Here is a 4,426-nt window from a genome sequence, read left to right on the forward strand (position 1 = left end):
GGCGCCCTATAAGCACCAGGGGCATATGATTAAATATAAAAAAATAATTGTATTTAAATAAACACTGGCAATCAGCTCGAGGGAGAGTGCCCTAAGGGTTATATAGCACTAGCTAGCACTGGGAAGGTGCTTCTCTGAAACTTCTAGCAGTCTCTCCATTAGCATGAGTGAGTAGGAGCAACAGGAGGTGCAGTCTCTGCATCCCCAGTCACCACAACGACAGCAGCAGCAAAGGAAGAAGCGAGAGAAGGAACCAGCACGACAGGAAGACCCTTCCCATCATCACGAGTGTGGTAACAGCGGAAGTGATGGTAAGTGATCATCATGAAAGTTCACTATGTAACTAGGGTCCCCTTCTCTCTCTTCTTTTATCAGGTAAAGAAAAGTGCGGGCAAGACTTAACACAGGAACTGTGCACTTTGCGCATAATAGTTACTCGCTTAATGGGAGAAAAGGCTCAGCAGCTCTTGTATAGAACAAACAATATGCGAGGAAACCCCAAAGTTTGCCTCGAAGCTCAGAACCATAATAAAGTCCCAGGTAGAAAATACCTTTTAAATCCCTTCAGAAGAAAGGAAAGAAACAGAAAAAGTCCAGAAATTTATCCCCCGTATCAGAGTCTAGAGGAGGGTGACGAGGATTCAGATATGTCCGACTCATCTTAGTCTTCATCTTCTTCTGGGGATAGAGGCGGACGTAGCTGTTTCGTAGCAAAAAGAGTGTTCCCCTTTGGTGACCCGTTATGTTCATTCTGGGAAAAGGCGTCAAAATTAGACGTGATTGCCAAGGCCACTAAAAATTTTTCGCTTCTATTCGAGGATATGGAAGTACTGAAAGATCCCATGGACAAAAAAACGGATACCTTCCTAAAGGGTTCCTGGGAGGCCGCTGGGGGAAGGTTGAAACCCGCGGTAGCAGCCACGTGCACGGCTAGACCATCTAGAAACAGCTAAAAGAAAAAACATCCAGGAATACTATACTAGGCTCTATCCCCTTAATGAAAGGCGCAGCTGCCATCCTTGCTGACGCATCCGCTGACTCGGTTAGGCTAGCAGCCAGGGCAGCGGGATTCTCCAACGCAGCCCGGCGAGCTTTCTGGCTTAAATGCTGGCCAGGAGACCTCCAGACAAAATTAAAGTTGTGCTCCATTCCCTGTGAGGGCAAATTCTCGTTTGGGTCTACACTCGATATTCTCGACAAAGCTGAGGATGATAAAAAATGCTTCCCTGTCCTCTCCAATACCTCTCACTTGAATGACCAGTTAGCTCAGGGGGTCTGGACAGAGAACCCTAAGATTAGTATCCTCAAACATGAAGGAGTTACTAGCGATGAAATTCTCCCTTTTAGAATTCTTAGACACTCTGCAAGGTCACCACATAAGAGTGTTTTCAGACAATCGGACAGTAGTAGCATACTTGAATCATCAAGGGGGAACCCGGTCCAGTTCTCTAATGCAAGTAACAAAATCCATCTTCCTGTTAGCCGAGAGCAATCTGGGGTCTCTATCTGCTCTCCACATGAGAGGGACAGAAAATCTCAGAGCAGACTTCCTAAGTCGGACCCAGCTGAGATAGGTCGAGTGGGAACTGAATCAGTCAGTATTCAATCAGATCACAGAAATGTGGGGACGTCCTACCATTGATCTATTCACCAACAGTCAGAACAGGAAGGTTCTGCTCAATAGACCTCAAAGGGAACCCAGTAGCATTAGACGCCTTCATGATTCCATGGAACCACCCTCTAGCCTATGCTTTTCCTCTGATTGTCCTGATTCCAGCAGTTCTGAGAGAGATCAGGGAACACAGGGCAAAAGTAATCTTGATAGCCCCCTTCTGGCGAAAGAGGATGTGGTTTTCTTGGCTGAGGATGATGTCCATCTCTGACCCCTGGGTACTCCCGGAACTTCCGTATCTTCTTTCCCAGGGACCGGTCCTTCATCCTCAGGTAACAAACTTGCACATGACAGCCTGGAATTTGAGAGGGCTCTCTTAAGGGATAAAGGGTTTTCCCCGAACTTAATCTCCACGTTACTACAATGTTCCTTTCATCTTCGGGTTCTAGGTTAGAAGGTGGGGTTCCACTAACAGCCATTTTAGAGTTTCTACAAAGGGAGTTGGAACAGGGTCTAGCCACAAGCACCTTGAAAGTTCAAGTCGCAGCATTAGGGGCTATACAATTGCGACCTGGCCAAGAATCGATGGATATCCAGATTCATCAAGGCATCAGCTAGATCTAGGCCTATCCCCTCTCGGAATACTCCTCATTGGGACTTAAACTTAGTCCTTTCAGCTCTAACCAAGCCACCCTTCGAACGTTTGGCAGATACATCTCTAAAAATCCTATCCCTTAAGACATCACTCCTAGTAGCTCTCACGTCAGCACGTAGAGTCAGCGACATACAGGCTTTATCTGCAGGCCCTCCTTTCACACAAATCTTGGAGGATAGAGTTACTCTTAAAACCGACCCAGCCTACTTACCTAAAGTAGGGTCACATTTTCATAGCTCTCAAGAGGTCACCCTCCCTTCATTTTGCCCTAATCCCAAGAACAAGGGAGAAAAGGACCTACACACGTTAGATGTCAGAAGGTGCCTAATCCAGTACTTAGAGGCCACACGAGAATGTAGGAAGGATAGGGCTCTCTGTGTGCTTCCAGGGTCCTCGGAAGGGGCAAAAAGCTTCCAAAGTCACATTGGCAAGATGGATAAGAGACACCATCTCCCTGGCATACTCGTCGAGTGGGGAAGCTGGGCCGGAGAATCTGAAGGCTCACTCGACAAGGGCAGTCGCAGCCTCATGGACGGAAAGAGCAAGTGCCTCGATAGAACAGATATGTAGAGCTGCAACTTGGTCTTCCCCCTCTACATTCTTCAAACACTATCGGCTGGACCTAGCCTCTTCATCAGACCTTACTTTTGGGAGAAGGGTTCTGGAAGTAGTGGTCCCTTCCTAATGATATATTTCTCTGCAATTCTCTCCGTGGTGCCGTGTGGGGGAAGGAGAAAGACGTAGTTACTTACTGGTAACCGAAATTGTCAGAGCCCATGACGGCACCCGTACATTCCCTCCCTTCACGTGTGAGTGTGCACACTTATTTCATTATTTATATGTAGTCACATGGTGTTTCTGATAAGCTCCATAATAATGTTGAATATTGTGTTATTAACCCGGAGGTCCTCTAGTACACTGTGAACAACTGATGCCGGAGAGAGGTACCACCCTTTTTATCTGTAGGTTTCCTGAACTTGAAGGGCGGATCCCTGCTCTCCATGGTGCCGTCATGGGCTCTGAGAAATCCTGTTACCGGTAAGTAACTATGTCTTTTTATTTTATTCTTATTTTTTTACACCAGGACACAGTGGGAGCAGACTACTACTCTCAACGTGGCCCCTTGCTTGCGCTGATCGCAGCGCCATCAGGGGACAATGATGACGGCAGTGTTCAGCACCCGGTGCTTGGGAACAGCGCTAACTGTACCGCTGATTCCCAAGCTCCGGTACGTGTGCTCCTGATGCGGTACACAACTGCCCCATGTGTGCCACACAGGTGCACACGGACATCTCCGGTACTGGTTTTTCTGGTACCGGAAATATCAGGACGTGTGAAACTGGCCTAACATAGTGGGCCACATATATCAAAGAGTGGACCATTGACCTAGAAAAAACTTTTGCCTGAGCTTCAGAATATACATAAATACATATATAGGTGCTTCTCACAAAATTAGAATATCATCAAAAAGTTAATTTAAAGTTAATGATTTTTGTGTTTTCATTGGCTGTAAGCCATAATCTTCAACATTAACAGAAATAAACGCTTGAAATAGATCACTGTTTGTAATGACTCTATATAATGAGTTTCACTTTTTGTATTGAAGAACTGAAATAAATTAACTGAAGAAGTAACTGCTGCTTTAAAAGCAGCACTTGTTAGATTATTCTACAGTTGTCACAATCCTTCCAGTGTGCACGGTGTACTACTTTCTACAGGGTAGAAGATTTATTGGCTGCTACTTACATAGGTGCAGGTAGAGGGAACTGGTGAACCAATCTTTAATTACACATGTTATGAGTGGTTTTCTACCTACAGGAGAAAGTGCTTCTCTGGCAAAGTGAGGACACTTAAATACAGAATTGCATGCACACTCACAGGCTGAGTAAATTCATTGATGTATTGAGTACAGCATATTACTGAACTACAGTGGGTACGGAAAGTATTCAGACCACTTTAAATTTTTCACTCTTTGTTTCATTGCAGCCATTTGGTAAATTCTAAAAAGTTTATTTTTTTTCTCATTAAAGTACACTCTGCACCCCATGTTGACTGAAAAAAACAGAAATGTAGAAATTTTTGCAAATTTATTAAAAAAGAAAAACTGAAATATCACATGGTCATAAGTATTCAGACCCTTTGCTCAGTACTGAGTAGAA

The sequence above is a fragment of the Phyllobates terribilis genome, unplaced genomic scaffold (assembly GCF_046119375.1).
Source record: "Phyllobates terribilis strain yellow unplaced genomic scaffold, ASM4611937v1 Scaffold_2__4_contigs__length_985480577, whole genome shotgun sequence".
In the NCBI taxonomy this organism is placed as follows: Eukaryota; Metazoa; Chordata; class Amphibia; order Anura; family Dendrobatidae; genus Phyllobates; species Phyllobates terribilis.